The sequence below is a fragment of the Melospiza georgiana genome, unplaced genomic scaffold (assembly GCF_028018845.1).
Source record: "Melospiza georgiana isolate bMelGeo1 unplaced genomic scaffold, bMelGeo1.pri scaffold_29, whole genome shotgun sequence".
NCBI classification, from domain to species: Eukaryota; Metazoa; Chordata; class Aves; order Passeriformes; family Passerellidae; genus Melospiza; species Melospiza georgiana.
In genome coordinates, this window is record NW_026652215.1 from 6,669,801 (window position 1) to 6,695,628 (window position 25,828).

At 53.3% G+C, this 25,828-nt stretch overlaps 1 pseudogene; it reads left to right on the top strand.

Moving 5' to 3' along the window:
• Positions 1-25,828, top strand: part of LOC131096410 (zinc finger protein 208-like) — a 1,316,393-nt pseudogene that overhangs the window by 168,201 nt on the left and 1,122,364 nt on the right.

Sequence of the window (25,828 nt, forward strand, 5' to 3'; positions counted from 1 at the left end):
CCTTTAACTCTTATATGTTCATGTTCTGGTGAGTTCTCCCTTCCCTGTTTTCCCACTGGTGTGTAACCCTGCCCATCCACACTGGCATTTACTATTGGTCCCTTCCATGTGTACCGCCCCTGAACCCTCAGAGCATTGGATCCCCGGTGCTCTACTCTGCACCCTCTTTCCCTGTATTTGTACCCTGGACTCTCCTTTGTTTTTGTCTTTGGCCCCTGGACACTTTCAGCATTTCTCTCTGTGTGTGTGTCTGTGTGTATGTGTGTCTGTGTGTGTGTCTGTCTGTGTCTATGTGCTGGTGCTCTCGTGGTTCCTACCCATTGGCACAAGAAACTCTGGGGGAAGGTTGTGTGCAGACCACCTCAGACTGTAACAAAAACTCCCTTTTTTCATTTACTTTGTGGTGGGAATGAACCATTCTGTCTAATAATGATCAGAAAAAATCAGAGCTGTATTTATATAAATTTATCTGGTATTCAATCTTTAACCCTGGGGGGGAAATTGCATTAAAGTTCAATTCCACATGTCTAATCTTTAACACCTTTGACAAAGTCTGGAGATGGGATTGGATGCAACTGCTCCCAGTCTCCTCTCTTAGAAGGAATTTTAGAAGTCTAGGGGCCCTGCAGGGGTTTGAGGATCCATGGTGGCTGCAGTATGTAATTTCTCCATCTCATGTCTCAGCAGGAGTTTCTCCAAAAAAGAAATAAAGGTTTTGCCTGAAGCTCCCACTGTGCCCATGACAGGAACCCCTGTGAGTTTCTGGGACACCCCAGCTCTTTGGCAGCCTGGAGACTCCTGGGATGTCACCGTGGAGCCCCCGTGAGCGCCTGTGACAGATCGATGCCTTTGCATCACAAGGTCCCCTGGGATGTCACCATGGAATGGCTGTGACTGCCTCTGACCACAAGGCTCTTTACCATCCCAAGAAAGCCCAGGGAGGTCTCCATGGAGCCCCTGTCTGTGCCTGTGACATTCCAGCTCTGGAAGAGCCTGGAGACTCTTGGAAAGTCCCCACGGAACCCCTCTGAGTGCCTGTGACAAATGTGATCCTTAGCAGGCAACCATCACCAGGACCCTGTTGTTATGGTCAGTTTCCATGGCAACCATCCCCAGCCCCCTGTTGCTATGATCAGTTTCCGTGGCAACCATCCCCAGCCCCCTGTTGCTATGGTCAGTCCCTTGGCAGCTCCATGGATACCCCAAGCCGGGGTGGTTGCCATGGACACCAGCTCAGGCCTGCAGCAAGAGCCGGTTGCCATGGCAACCATTGGCAGCCCCATCCCCAGGCTCACGGGATCCCAGAACCCCAGAATTGGCTGAGCTGGGAGGGACCCATCAGGATCCTCCAGTCCAACTGCTGGCCCTGCACAGGACACCCCAACAATGCCAGCCTGGGCCTGGCAGCGCTGTCCAAACGCTGCTGGAGCTCAGAGAGCCCTGGAGCTGGGACCCTTCCCTGGGGAGCCTGGGCAGGGCCCCAGCAGCCTCTGGGCAAAAACCTTTTCCTGACATCCAACCTGAGCCTGCCCCGACTCAGCTGCAGCCGTTCCCTCCACTCCTGTCCCTGGGCACCAGAGGGAAGAGGTTCCCACAGCCCCAGCCAGGGACCCGCTCCCAAGGCTGTTGTAATGGCCACCAGGGCTGGCACCAGCTGGGATGCTCGGTTTCCAGGGGCCAGGGTTCAGGAATGGGATTCCCCAATTTCCTGCTCTTGCTAAAACCGCGCTGCCCTCACTGCCCTCCCACCTCCCATGGAAACCACAAAGGCAAAGAACCCGGTCTGGGATAAGAACAATTTTTTGGGAACAACAATGATATAAGGAACGAATGGAACAGAAACAATATTGATAACAGAGTGTATAAATAAAACTGTTTACAGGGAAAACTAAAACACAACTTACTGGGTCTGCCTTGCCACGTATTTCCTCCTGCCTGGAAAGCACACCCTTCTCCTCAGGGACAGAGAGAGAGAGAGAGAGAGTGTCCCTTACCTATCCCTGGCAATTCTCTGAGGTGGGAGTGAATGTAATGACACAGTCATGGCAAGACCCTCATGTTCTTCCATCCCAAATCATGTCATTGGCAGAGGCAGGAAAAGGGACAGGTGTCTTCCTAGCATGGATCCGAAGGAAAAATGGATCACCAGGGCTCTTCCCAACATGGATCCTCCAACTATGGATGAAGTTGGGGCAGTGCACAAAAGTCCTCCTGCATTGGGGCATTGGCAGAGCTTCCCTTCCAGGTGCCTCCGTTGGTGTCTGGTTAAGACAGAGATCTGGGTGAAGCTTTTCCCACACTGGGGACACTCGTAGGGCCTCTCCCTCTCCCCAGTGTGGATGTGCCGGTGCCTGATGAGGGTGAAGTTGTGCTTGAAGCCCTTCCCGCACTCAGGGCAGCGCAAGGGCCTCTCATCCGTGTGAATCCGCTTGTGCCGGAGAAGACTGGAGCTGCTCTGAAACCTCTTCTGACACTGGGGACACTCGTAGGGCCCCTTCCCAGTGTGGATGCGTTGATGTATGACAAGGGCAGAGCTGGAGCTGAAGCCCTTCCCACATTCCCCACACTCATAAGGCCAATCCCCAGCGTGGATCCTCTGGCTGATCAGAGTGCTGCTCTGCCTGAAGCTCTTCCCACACTCGAAGCACTTGTGGAGCTTGTGCCCATCATGAAGCTGCCCATGGACTACCAGCTCCGAATTCTGGCTGAAGCTCTGTCCACCTTCCTGGCTCAGGGTGGGTCTTTCCTCCTCAGAGAACCCTGGGTTGGGTTTGGAGCACCTCCTCCTCATGGGGGATCTCCAGGGCTTTTCCTCTCCATTGGATTCTTTTCCCATGGAGCCACTCAAACCGGCCTCTTCCATGTGGTTCTGCTGTGGGGATTTGTCGTCCCTGATCTTGATCCTCAGCTCCTTCTCTGGTAGAGTAAGGACAAGCACAGGATGGGATTTCCCTCCGTGAAGAGGGATGGGGAAGGAGATCCCCACAGTGCATTCCCAGCAGGATGGCGTTGGCAGCGGGGTTGTCCTGCATAGAGGGGATTTTCTGGGCTGGGAGATGGAGCAGGAGAGAGGGGGAAAGGGGCACTGACTTCCTCCTCACCTGCCTGGGTGTCCTGGGGCATCCTCATCTTCCTTGAGGTGTCTTCCGCCATCTGGCCAAGTTTTAGGAATGGGATATTCCTAAAACAAGGGAGGAAAACAAGGGATGAGCACAATGAGCTTTGTACTGGTTTAAAGGCAAACCTGAGGAAGAGTCTAAGCCAGAATTCAAATTCAGTAACAAAATAAGGATCAAGGCAATGATACAGAAACACTGCCTTAAACTGACAGAGTCAGGATATAACCTGACACCCTGCTGGTCAGGGTGGTGGCAGCAGTCCCAGTAAATGGTTGTGCAGTCCTGTTGGAGAGATGAACACGATTCTGTCGAAGCGGTGATGCTGTAGAAGGGTCTGGTCTTCCTCTGGAGGCCCAGTGGTGGTTCTGGAGCTCTTGTCCTCTGGCAATCCAGTAAGCAAGCTGCTCCTGGTGTAGCAAAGCGTCAGCTTATATCCAGGTAGGAATGCTTGGATCCTCCCCCTGGGTGGAGCATCCCACAATGGGAGGATGGAATTTTATCAGTCCTGCAGTGACACTCAATGGCCCATTCACAGGAGATATCTCCCCTGGAGGGCGTTATCAGGGCTGAGTCATGGAAGAGATAAAGAACACTGCCCCACCTGTTTATAACAGTTGCTGAAGGTGGGGATTGAAAACATGCATTTGGTTACATCTTGCATGGCAACCTGAAGCAGTGGGGTAATCTCTGCTCAGGGGGTGAACACCACCCCCCTTACCCAAACTGGCTCAGCTGTAAAACCCCCACCCCAAAAAGGCCACACACACAGGGGACAATGACACACTTGGCCCCCTCCAGGGGAGGTCTGTTTCACAGGCTGGGGGACTTTGCCAAATGTTAGAATAATTTTTCTCTTTGTCCCTGTCACCTTTGTGACAGCTACGCATAGCTTCCCCTTCCTTTTCATAATCCGTATTGGGCCTATTTTCCACTTTTCTTTTTTTAGAATGTGCCAGCAGCTGAGCTGGAGCTGTACAAGACCAAAGGAATTTGGATTTGCCACAAAATAGCTTCTATTATAAGCTTATAAAATTTTGGGATTTATTTGCCTTTCCATCACAAGTGACTTGTGGGAAAAATAAATTCAAGGCATTTTATCTACGGTCAATTTTGATTTCTGACAAGAAAAAACATTACTTTGTCTGGTGCCCAGGGGATGCTTGTGAAGCCTCTGTTCCTCTTGCCCTGGGAGATGCTTGGGGGGGTTTTTCCCTGTCCCTGTCACCCCAGGCCATTCCCCAGGGGGTCTCCATCATTCTCACCCCAGGGAATGCCTGGAGGGTCTCCCTCCCTCTCACCCCTGTGCCAGGGGGTGCTCGGGGCAGTCTCTGTCCCTCTCAGCCCAGGGGATGCTCAGGGGTCTCTGTCCCCTCACCCTGGGGAATGCTCGGGGGTCTCCATCCCTCTGGCCTCAGGCAATGCCTGTGCAGGGCTGGGGACCAGGGGCTCTGTGTCCCTCTCACCACTGAGGGTGCTCGGGCCTGGGGGGGCTCTCCGACCTTCTCACACCTGGGGAGGCCGGGGGGGTCTCTGTCCCTCTCAGCCCTGGCGTGACCCCACCCAAACATCATCGGGCTCAGAGGGACAGAGACACCCCCAAACCCCCAGAAGGGCTGAACCTGGGATTTGGTTTGGGGCTGAGGATTTAGGAAGGGGCTGGAATTGGGGCTGGGATTGGAGTTGGGGCTGAGATTTGGATTAGAGCTGGGATTGGGGTTAAGGCTGGACATGGGATTGGCATTAGGGCTGGGGTTGGGATTGGGTATTGGGCTAGACAAGTCCGGCACTGGGATGAGAATAAATACAGAACTGTGAGTGTGTCTAAACGTGGAGTGAGATTGAGACCAGGATCAGGGTTTGGGTTTGAGCTCACCCAGAGTGGGACAGAGGGGATGTTATGGTGGGAAGGTTTGGGGAAAATCCTGGTTTGGGGAAAAACAAGGTGTGAATGCCTTTGGTTGGGGATTCCTCCCACCCACGTCCATTTCTATAAGTCACCTGATGTCCCAAAATAAAGAGTAAATAAAAAAAAGCCACCAGGAGTTTCCCATTTCCAGTCTCATCCCTCTTGGGTTATGGTTGGTCCCCCATCTCAGGGCTTGTGGGGATCCCATGGGGCCTGGGGATCCCTCCTCTCCAGGGTCCTTCTTTTGGATTCTGGGAGGTTCTGGGGTCCCAAGGTTCCCCTCTCCAGCCTCACCCCAGTCCAGCCACTTGGGGTTCCCCCTTCTTTCTAACACCTTGTCCTGCTTTAGGGCAAAATCGGTTGAAACCCTCCAAAAGGAGTTTCCTCTAGAATGCCGATTCAGCAGCCCCACCCTCAGCCAGTTTGGGAAAATATTTCCTTAGAGGAAAGTGGAAAAAAAAGTTACTTTACAGGCAAAGCATTTACCAGCACAAAAATTGAACAATATTAAGCAAAAAAACCTCTTGCTGCTCCAAAATATATGACAAACTCTGAAAGTCCCTCCTTGGGTTGTAGCTCAGCGCACTCAGTGTCTTACCAGTGCCTTATCAGTCTCTTATCAGTCTATTATCCGTCTCTTATCAGTCCGTCCAGCGCTGGAAATGCCTCCTCGGCCCTTGCCCATCCCAGTGGGCCACAGGTGCGAGCTGCCAGTGGTATTGTGGCTTTTCAGTCCAGAGAAGGTTTAAACAGCTCCATGAAAAAGAAAAACCACAGTCCAGGGAACTTCTCTGCCTCAGCGAGCTAAAAACTAACTAAAAGCAAAGGAGAGCTCTGTCCTGCTGTCTGTCCATCCAGCAGCTGGAATGTGGAGGAGTGAGTGCAGTGTATGAAAACAAACTGCTGCTTCTTCCTCCTCCCCTGCGCTCTCAGAACCAGCCTTAAAGGTGCAGAACTCATTTCTGGGCTAAACAGACCGATGGGGGTACGAGCATCATGAAGTCACCCCAGGACACCCCTGTCAGGGTCAGGGGGTCCCGTCCCCGCCTCATCTCCGGGCTGCCGGGGGTCCCCCAGCTCCGGTATCGCCCCTTTCCCTCTCCCCGCCCCGGGGGTCCCCCGTTCCACAGCCCCGGCTCTCACGGGAATCCCCAAAACCAATGTCCCGCCCCGTCGGTACCGGGCCATCCCCACGTGGACCCCCGGGACCCTCCGAGGGGCGATCGCGGCTCCTCTGCCCCCGAAAAAGCTCCTCTTAGGGAGCCCGGAGATACCCGGGGCTCGAGTCCGGGATCTGCCGGCTCCGAACACTCTCCAAAAAATCCTCCTGGAGACCCCTGGCTGGAGCCGGGGCGAGCTCGGCCTCCGCCCTCACCTGCGGCTCGGGGCTGGGGGCGATGCTCCCGGGGCAGGGGGTGCTGCAGGCTCGGCGTGCGGGCGCTGCGAGCGCCGCGATTCTCCCGCTCCTGCTCCTCCTCTCCCTCCTCTTCCTCCCGCATTTCCTCCGCTGCCAGCCCGGACCCCCCTTTCCCACCGCTCTGCCCCGCGGCCCCGCAGCACCGGCTGCTGGCTGGGGGAGCCCCCGATCGGCCCCAGGGCTGGGCAGGGGCTCGGGGACCCCCCCGGGGCGGATCCGTCCCCCCGGCCCGAGCCCCAAATTCCGCTCCGGGGCCGCCGGGCTCTGCGGGCCCGCCTGGCAACCGGTGAGTCATCGGCGAGAAAAGCTCTGGTTGGCTGGAAATTGTTTACCGCGTCCTCTGATTGGCTGGAATTGTAAAAGGCGCTACGCCCTGCGGGTGTTCCTGGGAGCTGCGGAGGCCGGGCGGGAGCCTTTTCCTGTTTTTTTCTGTTCTCTGAGACCTCTTTCCTTTTTCTTTCTCTCTTTGAGACCTCTTCCTGATTTCTTTCTCTCCCTTTCTCCTCCCCATTTCTTGTTCCGTTCAGTCCACGCTCAGTAATCGTCGGTTGCTTTCCCACGCTCTCATTCCCTCCTTCAGTGCGGCAGAGGCGTCTCTCCCTCGCGGGGTCGTAATCCATGGACAGGGTCCCTTCCCACCCCAGTCCCTGAAAAATGTCCTTCAAAGCCACCTTTGCAGTGTGCTCTGGGAGCCCACAGAGCTGCTGAATCTACTCCCCTTGGGAGGCACGGCAGGAGCAGCACCCTGGGAGCCTCGGGAATGCCCCTCTGGGATCCACGGCACACACTGCCAGGGTCTGGAATTCCAGTTCTCAGCTATGAAAAGATGTTCCTGCCCTTGAGGGCAAAGCTGCCAAGAAGGAGCCAAAAGCCAAGTGGAACAAGATCTTACAGTGGCATTTCACTGCGAGCCTTCATAACTTCCCCCATGGTTGTTGTAGCTTTTGAATTGGGAATTAAATCTGGGCACGGTCTTTGGTGTGAGCTGCCCTGGGTCAAGGGAGACACTGAGAGAGAAACAGAGCAGGGAGAGAGAGGCAGGAGAGAAAAGAGGGCACGAACACAGTCAGCTGAGAAGGTGGCACTCTGAAAACAGACCAGAACTGACTGAAAAGGAATATAACAGAAAGCAATAATTTTGCACCTTTTATTTACTATCAAAATACAATTTCTTCCCCTTCTCACAAACCTCTTGCCAGTGTCATTCAGCAGGGCTGTCAGAAAGTCCTTCATTCTGGGTGGATGTTCCAGGCTGCAGCCACAAGGAAACAGGGAATGGGGATTTTCCTGCTCCTGGGGAGTTTGACATCCTCAGCTGAGGAGAGGAGGAGGCACCAGAAGAAAAGGGCAGCTGGGCTTCACCCTTCCACAGGAAAAACGGGGTGGGGGAATCTCTCATCCTGTCTGCAGCTGCTCCCACAGGGATGTGAGGGCTGATCCCAGAGCCCCAGTGGTCACAGTCAGGGCTGCCCTCAGGGAATGCTTGCCTGATATTGATGGGCAGTGTGGGAGCACCTGGATCTTGGAGCACCCAGCTGCTCCCCATGTTTGGAGGTGCCTGAGGAGGGCTGGGACAACGCCAGGGACATCCTGCAGTGACATCCCCCCTGTCCTGCCCTGGGTGAGCTCAGTCCCAAACCTGGCCCTGATCCTGGTCTCAATCTCACTCCATGTTTAGACACACTCACAGTTCTGTATTTAATCACATCCCAGTGCCAGACTTGTCTAGCCCCAGACCCAATCCCAACCCCAGCCCTAAAGCCAATCCCATGTCCAGCCTTAACCCCAAGCCCAGCTCTAATCCAAACCTCAGCCCCAACTCCAATCCCAGCCCCAATTCCAGCCCCTTCCTAAACCCTCAGGCCCAAACCAAATCCCAGGTTCAGCCCTTCTGGGGGTTTGGGGGTGTCTCTGTCCCTCTGAGCCCGATGATGTTCGGGTGGGGTCACAGCAGGGCTGAGAGGGACAGAGACCCCCCCTGCCTCCCCAGGTGTGAGAAGGTCGGAGAGCCCCCCCAGCCCCGAGCACCCTCAGCGGTGAGAGGGACACAGAGCCCCTGGTGCCCAGCCCTGCACAGGCATTGCCTGAGGCCAGAGGGATGGAGACCCCCTGAGCATCCCCCAGGGTGAGGGGACAGAGACCCCCGAGCATCCCCTGGGCTGAGAGGGACAGAGACTGCCCTGAGTACCCCCTGGCACAGGGGTGAGAGGGAGGGAGACCCCCCAGGCATTCTCTGGGGTGAGAATGATGGAGACCCCCTGGGGAATGGCCTGGGGTGACAGGGACAGGAAAAACCCCCCCAAACCCCTGCCAAGCATCCTCCAGGGTGAGAGGCACAGAGACCCCTCAAACATCCCTTGGGCACTGGACAAAATAATTTGGCAGAAATCAAACTTGACTGTGCATAAATCACTTTGATGAATATTTGATTTTCCCACAAGTCAGATGTGATGAAAACGCAAACAAATCCCAAACATTAATAAACTGACTGTACAAGCAATTTTGTGGCAATTCCAAGTTCCACTGGTTCCTGCACAGCTCCAGCTCAGCTTCTAGCACATCCTGATAAAAGTGTAAATTCAGCCCAATACAGATATCATAAAAAGGAAAGGAAACTCTTTGTAGCTGTCACAAAGGTGACAGGGATGAAGAGAAAAATGATTCTCACATTTCGCAAAGCACTCAAGCCTGGGAATTCAGGAGTTATTTGGGAATTTAGCTACTTGAGCTGAGCTTCTTGTAGGACTTTTAGCAGCCTTGTGTTCCTCACCATGGGGTGAATGAACCTTGTCAGTCTCGCTGGTATCATTTGCTCCCTTTCCTCCTGTGATTTGAAAAAACATTTCAAGGAAGGATGTCACAGACATTTTTTTCATAAAATCCTCTCTTTTAGGATTTGTCCTTTCTGGGAAGCTGGGGCCCCAGAAGAAAAATGCAAACAATAATTATCTGCTGATGTGAAATGTAACAGGAGCATCTGTGATTGGCCTTCTGTGAGTGTTTGGATTTGCTGACCACTCACGGGAGAGTTGGTCCTTGCTTTCTGCTGGACACAGAACTTTGTTATTCATTCTCTTCTTTCTATTCTTAGCTTAGCAAGCCTCTGCAACTTTTCTCTTTATTCCTTTTAGTATAGTTATAATGTATTATATATCATATATCAATAAATCCAGCCTTCTGATCATGAACCAAGATTCTCGTCCACTTCTCTCACCCTGAAGACCTTCATCAGGTCGCTGTAATAGAAGGACAACAAAATATTTTCTTTACACTCTGGGCCCACAAAGGCGATTTACCTCATTGGTTCTCCCATAAGTCACTCAGAGGAAGCTGCAGCCCAGTTTCAAAGAGTTCCTCCAGAGAGAACCACAACTTCCTCAGAGGAGGGAACCATGCTGTTGTCAAAGGAACTTGGGGTCAGAGAACAGCGCCTAAACTCACTGTGCCAAAATAATTTCACAGTCTGGTGAGTCTGGTTAAGAAAAGTGTTAGAGAGATTCCTCTGCCCCAATTAAGGTGATAATGAGACCAAACCCAAAATGAATTTTCTTGAAAAGCAAATGGGATAGAAAAGGGGTGAAGCCCCAAAACAGATAGCGTTCAAGAAATAATGAGTTAAAACATAGAATGTGAGGCATTTGAAGAAAGCATAGCATTTAGGAAACACATAGAGCAATAAATCGGCTAAAGCATGGAACACAATGACAAGAAAGAGAGATAGGGATAGGGGAACTGATGGGCTAAGCATGTTCAGAGCCAACAATGTCAAACTGACCCTAGGAGCCTTGCCAAGCCATGGGGACCAAGCCAAGTACACCGGGAAATGGCCAAATTAGGAAAGGAGTTCAAAAGTTTAAGGAGGAAGACTCATCAGGAGACCCCAGCCCATGATGAAGGCAACCGGAACGACCACCAAGATGATCCTCGAAAGAGGGGTCCCCGCCCACGCTCCGCCTACACCACGCCCCATATGAATATTCATGCAAAGATATGATTATGTATATGATCTGATGTAATCCTATATCTAAAAACTGTATAAAAGGCTTGCCTTTGTTACGGGAAACTCAGAAATCCATTTTGTGATTTCTCCGACGCGTCGCAATAAAATACCTCCTGCTTATTTGACTTAAGCTGAGTCTCTTAAGCAGTTATTCTTGCCTTTTGGGGCAAAATTCGGCATCAGGGGGGACAGGAAGGGAATGTCAGGAAAAAGAGCCCAACCCCTGGGGCAGGGTTAAGTGTGACATTGTCCCCTGTGTGTGTGGCATTTCCAGGGTGGGGGTTTTACAGCTGAGCCAGTTTGGGTAAGGGGGGTGGTGTTCACCCCCTGAGCAGGGATTACCCCACTGCTTCAGGTTGCCATGCAAGATGTAACCAAATGCATGTTTTCAATCCCCACCTTCAGCAACTGTTATAAACAGGTGGGGCAGTGTTCTTTATCTCTTCCATGACTCAGCCCTGATAACGCCCTCCAGGGGAGATATCTCCTGTGAATGGGCCATTGAGTGTCACTGCAGGACTGATAAAATTCCATCCTCCCATTGTGGGATGCTCCGCCCAGGGGGAGGATCCAAGCATTCCTACCTGGATATAAGCTGACACTTTGCTACACCAGGAGCAGCTTGCCTACTGGCTTGCCAGAGGACAAGAACTCCCTAACCACCACTGGACATCCAGAGGAAGACCAGACCCTTCTGCAGGATCACTGCTTTGACAGAATCGTGTTCATTTCTCCAACAGGACTGCACCACCATTTACTGTGACTGCTGCCACCACCCTGAATAACAGGGTGTCAGGTTATATCCTGACTCTGTCCGTTTAAGGCAGTGTTTCTGTATCATTGCCTTGATCTTCATTTTCTTTTAAATTGTAATTCTGGTTTAGACCCTCCCCAGGTTTGCCTTCAAACCAGTACAAAAGACAATGTGCGCACCCTTTGTTTTCTTTCCAGAACAGGATTTCCCATTCCCAAACTTTGATTGGATGGAGAAGGAGGCTGTGAGGAAGAGGAAGGATCCCCAGGACACCCAGATAGATGAGGAGGAAGTCAAATCCTATATCACTCTCTCTCCTGCTCCATCTCCCAGCCCAGCACAGCCCCTGGCTGCAGGACAACCCTGCTGCCAACACCATCCTGCCAGGGATGCACTGGGGGAATCTCCTTCCCCTTCCCTCTGGCATGGAGGCAAATCCCATCCTGTCCTTGTCCTTCCTTCCCCAGGGAAGGAACTGAGGATGGAGACCAGGGAGGAAAAATCTGCATGGCAGAACCTCGTGAAAGAGGCCGTTTTGAGTGATTCTAACGCACAGGAATCCAACAGGGAAGAAAAACCTCAGACATCCCCCATGAGGAGGGGCTCCAAACCCAGCCCAGGGTGCTCTGAAGAAGAAAGAGCCACCCTGAGCCAGGAAGGTGGGCAGAGCTTCAGCCAGAGTTCAGAGCTGGTGGTCCATGAGCAGCTTCATGATGGGGAGAAGCCCCACAAGTGCTTGGAGTGTGGGAAGAGCTTTAGGCGGAGCTCCCACCTGATCAGGCACCAGAGGATCCACACCGGGGAATGGCCCCACAAGTGTGGGGAGTGTGGGAAGGGCTTCAGCTACAGATCCAACCTTGTGACCCACCAACGCATCCAGACTGGGGAGAAGCCCTACGAGTGTCCCCAGTGTCAGAAGAGGTTTCCGAGCAGCTCCAATCTCCTCCAGCACCAGCGGATTCACACTGAGGAGAGGCCCTTCCTCTGCCCTGAATGCGGGAAGGGCTTCAAGCACAACTCCAACCTCATCAAGCACCGGCGCATCCACACAGGGGAGAGGCCCTACGAGTGTCCCCAGTGTGGGAAGAGCTTCACCACCAGCTCTCACTTGACCAGACACCAACGGAGCCACCAGTAAGGGATCCCTGCAAATGCCACAAATGCAGGAACAGCTTCATCCACCACTCCAGCTTCATCCCCCATGGGAGAACCCACATTGGGAAGAACCCTGGTGATCCATGTTCCCCATGATCCATGCTGGGAAGACACCTGTCCCTTTCCCTGCCCCTACCAGTGTCATGATGTGGCATTGAAAAACATGAGGGTCTTGCCATGGCTGTGTCATTACATTCACTCCCACCTCAGAGAATTTCCAGATGCAGAAAAGGGACACTCTCTCTCTCTCTCCCTGAGAAGAAGGGTGTCATTTCCAAACAGGGGAAATTGTGGCCAGGAAGACCCAGTTAGTTGTGTTTTGGTTTTCCCAGTAAACTGTTTAATTTATCCCTTCTGTTATCAATATTGTTTCAGTTCTGTTTGTCCCTTATCTTGTTTGTGTTCCTAATAAATTGTTCTTATCCTAGCCCGGACCTTTGCCTTTGTGTTTCCATGGGAGTCGGGAGGGCAGCGAGGCCAGCACGGTTTTAGCGGGGGCAGGAAATTGGGGAATCCCATTCTGGACCCCAGGCCCTGGAAACCGAGCATCCCAGCTGGTCCCAGCCCTGGTGGCCATGACAACAGCCTTGGGAGCGGGTCCCTGGCTGGGGCTGTGGGAACCTCTTCCCTCTGGTGCCCAGGGACAGCAGTGGAGGGAACGGCTGCAGTTGAGTCGGGGCAGGCTCAGGTTGGATGTCAGGAAAAGGTTTTTGCCCAGAGGCTGCTGGGGCCCTGCCCAGGCTCCCCAGGGAAGGGTCCCAGCTCCAGGGCTCTCTGAGCTCCAGCAGTGTTTGGCCAGCGCTGCCAGGCCCAGGCTGGCATTGTTGGGGTGTCCTGTGCAGGGCCAGCAGTTGGACTGGAGGATCCTGATGGGTCCCTCCCAGCTCAGCCAATTCTGGGGTTCTGGGATCCCATGAGCCTGGGGATGGGGCTGCCAATGGTTGCCATGGCAACGGGCTGTGGCTGTGGCCTGAGCTGGTGTCCATGGCAACCACCCCGGCATGGGGTCTCCATGGAGCTGCCAAGGGACCGACCATAGCAACAGGGGGCTGTGAAGGTCCGCCCGAAATAAACGGGTGACGAATGATTTTTGGGTGCAAAAATAACCAACAAGAGGCACAGGGGTTTTGCAGTAACAAATCAACAAGGTGCAATTTATTGATTATAACCACAGCTAAATATGCATTTGGTTAAGGGATCCGGGGAAGAGAAGGGTAAGACAAGGAAAAAAAAAGGGAGGAAAGAAGGTCAGGGAATGGGGTATAGCTACCAAGACGTGATGTCTTCGGGGTCCCGCCGCCGAAACTCGCTGGTACACGTCTTGGGGAGATCTCAAAGGACAGTCGGGCCGAACCCCAATATATATACTGTTCTTGGTTGGGGGAAGGTAACTGAAATTAGGTTTCCATGGAGGGGAGAAGTCCATTGTTTTCATGGCTGAATGCTCACATGTACGTTAAGTTTTCCCCCTCCCTGAGTTGGGAGGGAGTACAGTCCCAGTCTCTGGAAGGAGGTTGCCATGGGGGTGCCATGGGGGTGTCAATAGGGTGCCAGAGGGGTTCTTGGTTCCTTGATGAGGAGATTCGCATCTCTGTTGGTCTGTCACGGTGGTTGAAGACAGGCAAGAGGGGTCTTCTCATGGAGCGGGGGGGAGCCACCCCAGAGCTCAGTCCAGCCAGGTCAGGAGTTTGGAAGAAAGTCCAGTTCAATTGTCCAGAAAAGGGCAGCATGCCCCCTTCGAGTACAGCATGGCGTGTTCTGCAAGCATCACTTGTGAGCACACTAGATAAGCAGGAGACTTTCTTTCCCAACCGGCTCAGCAGCTTTAACCCTTCGGTAGTCTTTTCTCATGACAATTGTGAGGCAAAAAATGAAGGATTTTCGGATGGACTTCTACAACTGGGAACTTTACACCCCATACCGCCCCCAATCAAGCGGCCAGGTGGAGAAAATGAATCATTTGATTAAGCAGCAAATCATAAGACTGGGGCAGGAAGCTAATCTACGCTGGCCCCAAGCTCTTCCACTAGCACTATTGCGAATTCAAACAAAACCTCGAGCTAAAGAAAAGTTGAGCCCTTTTGAAATACTCTATAGAAGACCATATGGAATACAAAAGGGACTGTCCACCCATATTGGAGAGGTAACACTAGCCACCTACATGGTGGCCTTAAACCAACAGCTCAAGAAAATTGAGAAACATGTGGCTGGAACTCGGAGCCGGGGGTTAGATGGGCCAGTACATAACATACAACCTGGAGATTATGTATATCTTAAGTCTCTTACAGAAAAGACCTTGGAACCACAGTGGGAGGGACCGTTCCAAGTGCTCCTCACCACCTTCACTGCAATCAGAATCAAGGAGCAGAACGCCTGGATTCATCGCTCTCGGGAGAAGAAGGCCCAGAAACCCCTTGAGGAGTGACGCCAGGAGACAATGAACTGAGACTAAAACTTACTTGGGCAAAATGAGTATATTGCGGTCGGGAGTAGCTCATATTTTAGTTTGTAGAATTGTTTTGTGTGTAATCATAGCTGAAGTTTTAGAACTTGAGAGTACCTTTATTCAGAGCAATGCTGAATGGCCTTGGTCCCAGACGTCTAATCAGTATACTGGATCCATGGGAAAACCTTCTGAGATAAAGGATTTAAACCTATCCACTGTGGTAATTCATGGAGATCAGGTATATGAGGAGCAGGAATGGCAGGAACAGAAACTGTGGACACTTCAAGGGATAAGAGGGTAATTAATCAAGGTAGGGTGCCGGATGATAAATGGGACGGCTTATGAGAGACCAAATGAAATTAGCGTCTCAGCCTCTCCTGGTGCATATGAACACCAGGAAATATGTGATAGCCTAAATGAATCAGACTGCTGGTGTAATTTCACCTTAATACAGCCTGTAGAAATAACTTGCCTTTGGGCACAAGATGATATCGGGCTTTCATTTAAATTCAAAGTAGACACTACACCTTTTACCACAGCAAGACCCTATACAGCCCACAGCAAGACTCAAATAGTTCAGACTCAACCCAAACTTGAACCTGAGGTGTATGGAATAGGCCCCTACGTAGTAAGGAATGTGGGTGAGCAACAACTATTATTCAATCCAGAATGGTCTCTCAAACGTGTGGTGTTGATAATGCAAATTAACATCTCAAAAATCCAACCAGCCTGCTCCTCCTTCCTGAAAACTTCCTTTGAGGGCTGGACAACATGGTTACAAAAACAGGCATACCTCAGGAGCAGAACAAGAAAGGATCTAACTGGCATATTAGGGACAGGATTAGGAGTTTTAAATGGAATTGATTCAGAAATACTGATGAATAAACTGGCCACTGCAGCAGGTAGCCTAACAAAATTGAAGCAACCCTTACAGTCATCTCTATTGGCATTAGGAACTAGCCAGTGGCAGATTTCACAAGTACTGTCAAAGTGGGAAACGGCGGGGGACCAAGACCACAAGCTGATAGTAGAAGCACTTGGTACAGTTCAAGATAATGTGTCTTTAGCTTTCAGTTGTATACAAGCACAGTTATGGGTGCAGGCAACAGCAGCTCTGATCATACGGGAAGGGAGTGAAGGTAATTTTCCAGCTGAAATTCGGAAGATTGTGTGGGATAATGCAATTGATTTTGAAAGGAAGTTTCAATCTTGGTGGACTATGGTGAATTTCACCTATGATTCTGTTTCTAATGTAGCAACTGCCTTTGTGCTTACCATACGTAATGCCACTGTTTATGTTATCCATCCCACCATTGCCCTAGGATTAAACCATGAAAAAACAATACTCTATCCTTCAGAACATAGAGTGTGGGCACGAAAGATGAATGGAAAGTGGCAGACAGTAAACTTAGAATCCTGCATTACTAGAGAACAGATGGGATTCATTTGCGAAAGCAATACTATTAATGCTCAGGATGTGTGTTTGGACACTGAACAGAGTATTTGTCACTTTGAAGTTCATCCAGTCACTGACCAGAAAACTGTGCTCGTATATACTGGAAAAGGGTGTGTGTCTGAGGACTGCCTGTGCTGCAGTAAAAATTGATAGCAATGATGTTATTCTGTCTAGTAGAAATCATTCTAACTTCTGTATTTGTAATTTTGTTAAGATTATTGGGTGTGGTTTTTCATACTTGGCCCCAGTGACATCCCACCAGCTGATTAAAGCTAATTACACGATGTATCACAGACTACCACCTACCCCTATTGGGATGAACCTTACATTAGTGAAACAATTAATTAAGCACCAAGACCTACTGGAAATCCTGAAGGAAATCCAAGAAAATGGAAAGAAAACCTTAATTACTGTCCAACACAATACAAAGGAGATAACCAGGGTTCTACAAAGAATGAAACAAAATACAGATCATCACTGGTGGGATGTGATCTTTGGGCAGTCACCAACTGCGAATGGAATCTTTAATAAGTTATGCCACCCCACTGTAGTTTTACTAATATTAGTTGGGATAAATTTAGGATTATCTATTACATGGTTAATTTGGAACTGTAGAATGCTACAACGAATAGCTGTACTAACCTCTTTGTCAAATGTACATGGTGAAGTGTTAAAAGACACTTATTGTCGTGGAGATTTTCCTTAAGTAAAAGAACTTACTTATTTCCTAGGAAAGGGGGGAATGAGAAAGAGTAGAGATCCATTCTGAATTAGGTGAAATGTCTGGAAAGGGTGAAAAGTCTGTGAGGCCAAAGCTGAAGGAAAAGCCACATTCCAGAGACAACAAGGAGACAGAGAAAGAAAAACAGAAAAGACCACAAGGTCAATTTGCCCCCGACCTAGAAATTCTTTGATAAAGAAGAGCTGGTGCTAAATGTCACACGGAATGAATCTGTATGAACTTATTGTGAAACTGTATGCATATGCATTTGGAAGGGGGATAAAAGAAGACCCGGGGTCTTCAGAGGCACGCATGCCTTTTTGGGGGGCTTGCGTCCGGCGCGCGTCCTAATAAAAGCACACTGAGCTTTACAACTTTTATAAAGTTGCGAAGTTTCTTCTTTTCTCCGCAAAACAGCTCCCTCTGTGGGAGACACGTCCCGAAACCTGGGAGCGGTTGCACGGGGTGCCCATGGTGGGGAAAGGACAGAGGGGGGCAGCTTCTTGGGCAGTTGCTGCTTGGAGGGACACGGGCCAAAGCCATCCCTGAGCAGCCACTGCCAGCCCTGGCCCTCCCTGCCCCGTGACAGCTCCCCCAGCCCCAGGGCACAGAGTCAGGCCCTGTCAGGACCCAGTGCAGCCCCTGCCCAGTCGGGAGCCAAGGCTGGCTCTGGCCCTGGGCTCGCGGCAGGGCTCCCGCGCGGGGCTGCTCCTGTGCCTTGGGCCTCTGGGCACTCAGGGCCAGCTCCGGAGCAGCTGCAGCGGGAGGGACGTTGGTGCATGAGTCCCCCTTCCCCGGGGCTGTGAACAAGCTCCAAAGGCACCTCCAGCTTTGGCTGCTGCTGGGCCGTGCAAGGGCAGGCCCTGGGGGAAGAGCTGCAGCCACGCAGCCCTGCCAAGGGCTGAGCCCTGCTGAGCCCGGCACTGCAATTACCTTCTGAGCCTGTGCCCATGCCCATGCCTGTGTTTGGCTTGGCCTTCCATCCTGCAGCAGGAGCTGCCAATCGGCCTCTGCTTCTTTGGGGAAACACCTCCTTCTGTCCTGCCTTTTGGCCCATCACTTGAGAAACAAAAAGTACAACTTAACAGAATGAAAAATTCTCAATTTCTTTAATGGCATATTCAGGATGTCATGCTTCTGCAAAATCGGGTGAAATCAAAAAATCATCTGGACTTTTTCAGCTGGGCCAGGGCCCACCCTCCTCCAAACAGCTGCCAGTGCTGAGCAGAAGTTGTGAGTGGATTGTGCAGGGCGAGGGCACACACGGCCATGGCTCTGTTCTGGCACCTGCCACGATGCCCCCCGGCCGAGCTTTGGGCTCTGAGCTGGCAGCTCTTCCAGGGGAAAGGCCTTGACCTACCCTCACCATCTCCCAGAGGCTCAATCCTGAACGTGGGCTGGGAAGCCAGATCATCTTTAGAAACAGGCTCAGCTGCAAAGAAAGGCAGGACACAACAGCTCCAATGGCACTGCTGAAGATTCTCCTTCAGGCCTGAGTGGCAGTGAGGGCACCTGGGTGATTGGTGCCCTCCAAGGCATTCCCTGGGCTCTGCCTTCCACTCAGGAGCAGGGCCAGGGGGACCTCCTGCCTGCAGTGGCCCCACACTGGGATGGAAGGAGCCCCATGCGGGGCAGTCAGGGCAGAAAGGACTCCCTGGAGCTGCCAGCAGATCCAAACCCAGCCCCAGGCAGGGCCAGGGCTTGGCAGTGGCCACAGAAGCAGCTCAGGCTCCCTGGGGGCAGCAAAGGAGCTGAGAAAGGCTCAGCCCCGGGGCACAGCCCTGGGCCCAGCCCCTTCCCTCTCTGCTCTTCTCTGTGGCTGCACAGAGCACACAGAAGGACACAGTCCCATTGCACACGGGAGGAGATTAGACAGCCAAATGCCCCTTCCTCCCACTGACAGCGATCCTGTGGGATCCCTCAGGGCTCCAGAAGGGAGCTGGGCAAGGTTTCCAGAACTGATCAACCTTCAGTGAAATTTAAGGGAAATGGCACAAGTGAGATCTTGCCACACTGACACGGATTATTCTGGCAGGAAAGGTACATTGCAAACGTGCATTCAACATCTGGCAAGGTCTTCAAAGTACCATTCACCAGCATTTCCAACTACTCCAAGTCACATGCCAGTCGAAAAGGGAGCACAGATGCTACAGAACCATTGCCATGGTGTGCTGGGATCCCCTTCTGCCTTGGGGAATTGGGCACTGCAGGGGGGTAGGGTAAGGCTGTGGGAGCCTGTGCTGTGCTTCCTGGTCACTCTCCACGCTCTTTGCAGGTGCTGTGCAACATGCCTGGAGGGGCAGCTGGAGCAGCCCAGGGCCCTGGGGCTCTCTCCCTCCCACACAGGAAACCCTCTCTAAATGCTTGGGGAAATCTGCAGTGCCACAGCAGTCGCTCCCAACCTTCGTCCCTCCCTCCTGCTTGCCCACCTGCCCATGGAACAGCTTCCACAGCCCACGGGCACATAGCCAGGCCCTCTCAGGACACACTGGAGCCTTGCTCTCCCCCTCTGCCCTTTCCCCACCATGGGCACCCCGTGCAGCCACTCCCAGGTTTCGGGACGTGTCTCCCACAGAGGGAGCCCAGCAGGACAGCTCAGTACCCACGTGCCCTGAGCCTGCTTGGGACAATTCCTCTGGGCTGTGCCGATCTTGTGTGGGCTGTGCCCGCAGTGCCAAGCAGCGGAGAGGGCAGCTCAAGCCTCAGCAGGGCTCAGGCCCAGAGGCAGAGCAATAACCTCCTGTGGCTGTGCCTGGCATCGCCTCCCTTCCTGCAGGAAATGCCACCTTCAATAGAGCCCCTCTATCCATCCCTTGAGAAAGGAAGAGGCACAGCTGGATCAGATGGAATCATTGCACATCCAGGAGGTGGCCTCTTCAGGAGGAAATACTTGTCCAAAACATGGATAAGGATCAGGAAAATTGATCTTGGAAGGGCATTAAACCAAGAAACAAGTACTTCAAAACCCCTGGAGGTGGCTGCCATGGTGAGTTCCCTGAGGTGTCAAAGGCCAAGCCACACCCATGGCTGCTTTCCCTGAGGTGTCACAGCCGCAGCCCCAGCCCCATTGCTGGTTTCCTGAGGTGTCACAGCCCCAGTCCCACTCCATGGCCGGTTTCCCTGAGGGCTGACAGCCCCAGTCCCGCTCCATGGCCGGTTTCCCTGAGGTGTCACAGCCCCAGTCCCACTCCATTGCCAGTTTCCCTGAGGTGTCACAGCCCCAGTCCTGCTCCATGGCCGGTTTCCTGAGGTGTCACAGCCCCAGCCCCACTCCATGGCCTCTTTCCCTGAGGTGTCTCAGCCTCAGCCCCGTTCCATTGCCAGTTTCCCTGAGGGCTGACAGCCCCAGTCCCGCTCCGTGTCCGGTTTCCCTGAGGTGTCACAGCCCCAGCCTTGCTCCATGGCCGGGTTTCCTGGTCGCTTTGAGGTGCTGTTCCTCTCTCTCTGTGGAGAAAGTAGAGGCCAAGGAGCTTGCAGAGCAAGCCCAGAGCCACGAGGGCTCTACTGCCTGCTCAGCCCTGTGTGAGCTCTGCTCCTTCATGCCTTCTCCTCCCGTTGTCAGGTCACACTGACACTCGGCCTGAGCCCAGTGTTCCCTTTTGGGGTCAAGGGAAATCTCTGCTCCTGCCTCTGGCACAGGGTGCTCTGCCAGCAGGTCAGGGAAGGAGACAGCCCTGGAGAGAGGCATGAGCAGTGGAGGAAAGCCAACATCACTGCAGTCTTGCAAAAGGGCACCAAGAAAGAGCCAGGAAACGGCAGGGCCATCAGCCTCAGCTCCATCCCCAGAAAGGTGACAGAACAGCTCCTCTTGGATGCCATCTCTAAGCCTGTGGAATAACAGGAATGGAAACCATGCTTGACCAATCCCATAGCCACCTGTGCTGCAGTGACTGGCTGGGCTTGTGAGGGGAGAGCAGTGGTTGTTGCCAGCTGGGACTTCAGCAAGGCTTTGTCCCTGCCTCCCATAACAGGCCCCTGAGGCAGCTCAGGGACAGTGGGGCAGAGAAGTGGACAGGGGAGCTCCAAACTCAGGTAGCTGTGAGCTCAGGGCGCCGTGCTGGGCCCAGCCCTGTTTGCCTTATTCCCCAGTGACCTGGCAGAAGGGACAGAGTGTTCCCTCAGTGTTTGCTGATGGGACAGAACTGGGAGCAGGGCCTGAAGCACCACAAGGCTCTGCTGCCCTTCAGTGAGACCTGGAGAGGCTCGAGAGTTGGGCAGAGAGGAACCTAATGAAGTTGCACTGGGAAAAGCCTCTAGAAGAGCTTCAGGCTTTGTAATTACCAGGCAACAGAAGTGTTTTAGTATAGTGGAATCTATAACGTTGTCTTGTAATGTCCAGTCAGGGAAACCACTGCGTCTCTGTATGTCATAGGACCAGTCACTTGTATGTATGTCAAGAAAGTCTTTGGGAGAAACATGAATGAATTCAGAAACTTCCCCTGATATTATTTTGGATTTTCACGATTTTCTGGAATGCTGGATGAAGTGTAAGGATGCCAAAAGGAAAGTGAAAGCAAACCAATAAATCTTTAAAAACTCAGAAGCCTCTCCTGTCTGTTCCTTGAAGAAGTTGCCAAACAATGTCACTTTTGCAATCCTTTGAAAGATCTTATAGGAAAAAGCATTGGCCAAAAGTGCTGCCCTGTGTTTCTGAACAGCAACATGCATTTTGTGTTGATGCAAGGTTTGTACCAGGGTTTGGGGTTTTTGTGTGTGCTTTGAATGTGAGTCTTTGCAGGACTATTAATAATTAGACCATGTACTGAAGAGAACATGTTACTGTGTTGTGCTGTTCAGTGCTGAAGAGGGTTGAGACAGAGCAGGTAGCTCTGTGTCTGTGTGTAACTTGCATGAGCAGCACGGGAGCAGTGCCCAGGGCCTGGAGAAGCAAACGGGTTCCCGGTGCTGAGGACAAGGTGTCCAGAGCTCGGGATTGTCCGGCCAAGCTCTTCTGGCTCCTTGTGCTTCGAGACCTAGCCGGGAGCCCTGCAGAGCCCCAGGTTCAGCTTCCTAACTTCCCCCCTCTTCCTCTGCCTCCTCCCTGCCTCCAGGGTAAAGGCACTCCCTGGCATTGCACTGGCTGTGCCTCCCTCCTAGACCAGTGAAGGGATCGTTTCCCAGCCAAGGTGGCTCTCCCATGGATACAGGAAAATGGGCAAACTCCTGCTGCCCCAGCATCAGGCAGGTGCAGTGTGTCCTTGCCTGTCAGTCCCTGCCCTGCTTCCCAGAGATGCCACTGATTGTTCCAGAAGTCATGGATCTGCATTTCCAGGAGCATGTTTGCAAAGACACGAAAGAGAAAAATTGACAAGAATTGTTTGTGCTTCTCTTCCTAATTTTTTCCTATGTATTTTCTAGTAGGAAAGCATGGACCAAACTGGCAAAGTTCCTATAATTTAGGAAAAGCATCCTCCTCTATTTGACTTGAGTTGAGGACAGTTGCAAGCTCTCCTGTCAAATGTACACAGAAAATTCTCAGTGAATTTTCTGTCTTTCTGCTGAGTCAGTATAAAAGATGACGTTTCTCAGAAGCTTAATACTAATTTTTCCATTTATATGGAAAGTCAAAGTTGTTAGTTCATATGATGGCAGGATAACGGAGGCAGCTGTGGTGGTGTCCAGGTTTATCTCCTGTACCCAATGGTGATCAGCAGCAGCATCAAATCAGGTTCATCTTAGTTTTCTGCAGACAGGTCTTGATGAAAACATCAGTTCACCTAGAGCAGGGTTTGAATCCCTGTAGTGCAGTTGACTCCGCACGGGCTCTATGGGCCACCACCTGCCAGGGGCAGGAGCAGAAATTTCCCTTGGCCGGGGCCGGAGCCCTAGTGTGGCAGTGCCTGAACAGCACCTCCCTGCCCACAGTGCCACCCTGGATGGCTGCCCCAGGGCCTGGCATTTGACCCTGCACTTGCTGCAGGAGTCCTGGCCCTGCTTCCACCCTGAGCAAACGCTCGGACCATTTTAGAAGCCCGGGCCGCCACAAGTGGTTGCCAGGGACCTGGGGCCATGGCTGCCCCGATTCTGGGTACACGGTGCTGATGTCAGAGTGGCCATTGTGACCTGTGCCACCAAGGCCACAAAAGGGAACGCGGGGCTCAAGCCGAGTGTCAGTGCGACCTGACAACGGGAGGAGAAGGTAGGGCGGGGATGTGGCTGCCCAGGGACCAGAGGGGCCCCACACCTCGGGGCTCTGGGCCTGTGCTGCAGGCTCACCTGCCTCTCCCTTCCCAAAATCACAGAATCAGCAGAGGAACAGCCGGAGGACACTGCAGTGTTACTCAAGGCGACGACGGGAGGAGAAACAGACAGGAGCAGGGCTCACGCAGGGCTGAGCAGGGAGTAGAGCCTCGTGGCTCTGGGCCTGTTCTGCAAACTCCCCCCCCCCCCCTTCTTTCTCCCATAGACAGAGAGGAACAGCACCTCGAAGTGACCACATCCCTCGAGGAGATAGACTCAGCGTAGACAGCCGCCATGTCTGACAGAAAGCAGGAGGGTCCTGGTGGCAGGGAGCCAGGTGAGGGCAAAGCAGCTCTCTGATAGCTTGGCCCAGGGGCTCTTGTGGTAGCAGGCAGCGTGGGGATCAGAGCAGAAGCAGGGGGAAGGAGGAGCTTCTCGGCCATGCCAGGACTGGGAGCCTCCTTCCTGCCCAAGTGGGGCCCAGCTGGGCCAGGGGGCAGCTCCTGGGACAGCCGTGCCCACAATGGCCCCTGCTCTGCAAGGCCTCCAGCACTGCACATCAGCCAGGCAGGGACAGAGCAGCCTTGGGGCCGATGCTGCTGCTGCAGGCTCAGAGCCCCGCAGAGCTGCTCATGCCCGGTGCCATTGGCTCTGTCCCCTGCAGCCTGCATGCTGTGTCGCCGTGCCGAGGCTGACCCGGACATGTGCGGTGACAAACTGCAGAAGGGTGGGCTCTGTGCCCACGTGTTCTGCATGGTGAGTGGCTCCGGGCGCTCCCTCCACCTTTGCAATGGGCAGCTCCTCCTGCCCTCTCCTCATCAGCTTCTCCCCTTGGCTGCAGTTCTTCGCCACTCTACTATTTCAGCAAGAGACGGACCGCAGGGGACTCATGGACTTTGTCCCTCGAGATCTCCTAATTGCAGTGCGGCGGGCGGCACAGAAGGTGAGAGCCTGACAAGAGCAGGGAGATTTGTGCCAGGCGAGGTTTGCCAGAGCTTAGCCCAGACTGCAGGAAAGAAAGGCCGGCCCAACAGTCGGGACAAAGTCTGGCTCCCCGCAGCTCTGGCACAGAGGCCCTGGCACAGCAGCCTCCCTCCTCCAGCTGGCGGCTCTGTGGGCTGGGAGCCGGCAGCGGCCACGTCCTGCGCCCTGCCCTTAGCCCTGGGGCTGCCTGGGGAGGCCTCGAGGCTGCTGCTGATGCTGCTGCTGCTGATGGGGCTGCTTGGCTCTTTCCAGCGCTGCTGCGTCTGCGGCCAGAGCGGGGCAACCATCATGTGCTGCATGGAGAACTGTGACAGATGGTTCCACTTGCCCTGTTCCAAGGAGGGCGGCTGTGTCAATCTATACGTTACTCCGTTCAGGTACCTCATCTCTCTTTATAGCCACCCCTGGGGAATGATCCAGCATTTCTCACTTTCCTCATCCCTTTGCCCCCAGCTCTTTCTGCCCTGAGCACCGTCCAGAGCAGGAGGTGGAGGCGACTCCTGAGCCGGACACCATTTGCCCCATCTGCATGGAACCTGTGGAGGACAGAAAGACCTTCACAACATTGGTGTGCCCAACGTGCAAAAAGGCCTGGTTCCACAGGGACTGCATCCAGGTAGGAGCCCTCCCCTGAGCCCTGGGGCACAGCAGGTGCTCAGCAGCAGCAGCAGCAGCAGCAGGGCCTCGCTCACCCTGCCTGTGTTTGCCCTGCAGGGACAGGCCTTGCGCACTGGTGCTTTCTATTTCCAGTGCCCCCTGTGCAGAGACAGTGGGGAATTCCCTGTTGAAATGTTCATCTTGGGGATCCGAGTCCCCTTCAGGTTGGTGTCCTTCTGCCTGGCCCACCAGCCAGGAGGGTGCAAGTGCTGTGCTGTGCCAGGCCCTGCCCCAGGAGCCCTGGCCCTGTCCTGTCCTGTGAGTCTGGGCTTCAGCTTCACCCCCAACTTGGAAAAGCGCTGGAGAAAGAGCTGGGACACCCTGGACCTCCGTGAGGGAGAGCAGCAGAAATTCATCATCTCTTCCTTTCTCCATCAGACAGCCAACGTGGGAGGACAACGATGCCTTCGCAGATCTAGGAGTGAGGCACGGCCAATGCAATGCCAGGGATTGCCTTTACCCTGGGGGCAGGGAGGAGGCAGAGGAACAGGGGTAAGTTGGGAAGCTGCACCTGGGGCTCTGCAGGGAACCTGTGTCTCGACAAGGGCTCAAAGCAGGAAGAAGCAGAAACGCTTGGCTAGACAACCACGTGCTGGTACACTTTTTGTTCTCAGTGCTATGAGCTTGTTTGCCTCCCCAGGCCCTGGCAATTGCTCCTGTGCTCCTCCTGTGCTGCTGAGGGCACCCACAGGCGCTGCTCTGGCCTGAGGAACAGCACACAGAGATGGGAGTGTGACAGCTGTGCTGGGCTCGGAACATGTATGAGTCAAAGTCCCCGGTGTCCCTGGGCTGGGGGCAGTGCCCAGGCCGGGCTTGGCAGAGCGCAGCATCCACTGCTGGAGGGCTGGAGGCACTGCTCTGGCCTGGCCTGGCCGGGGCCTGGGTGATCTTTGACATTCCTGCTTGCCCTTACAGCCTCCAGGGATGAGACAGAGCTCAATGGCCCCAGGCCGGCCAGACAGTCAGGACTACAATCTGCTCGTGGCTGGTCAGAATCTGAGGCCATCAGCCCCAGCTCCCACAGCCCTGTGCC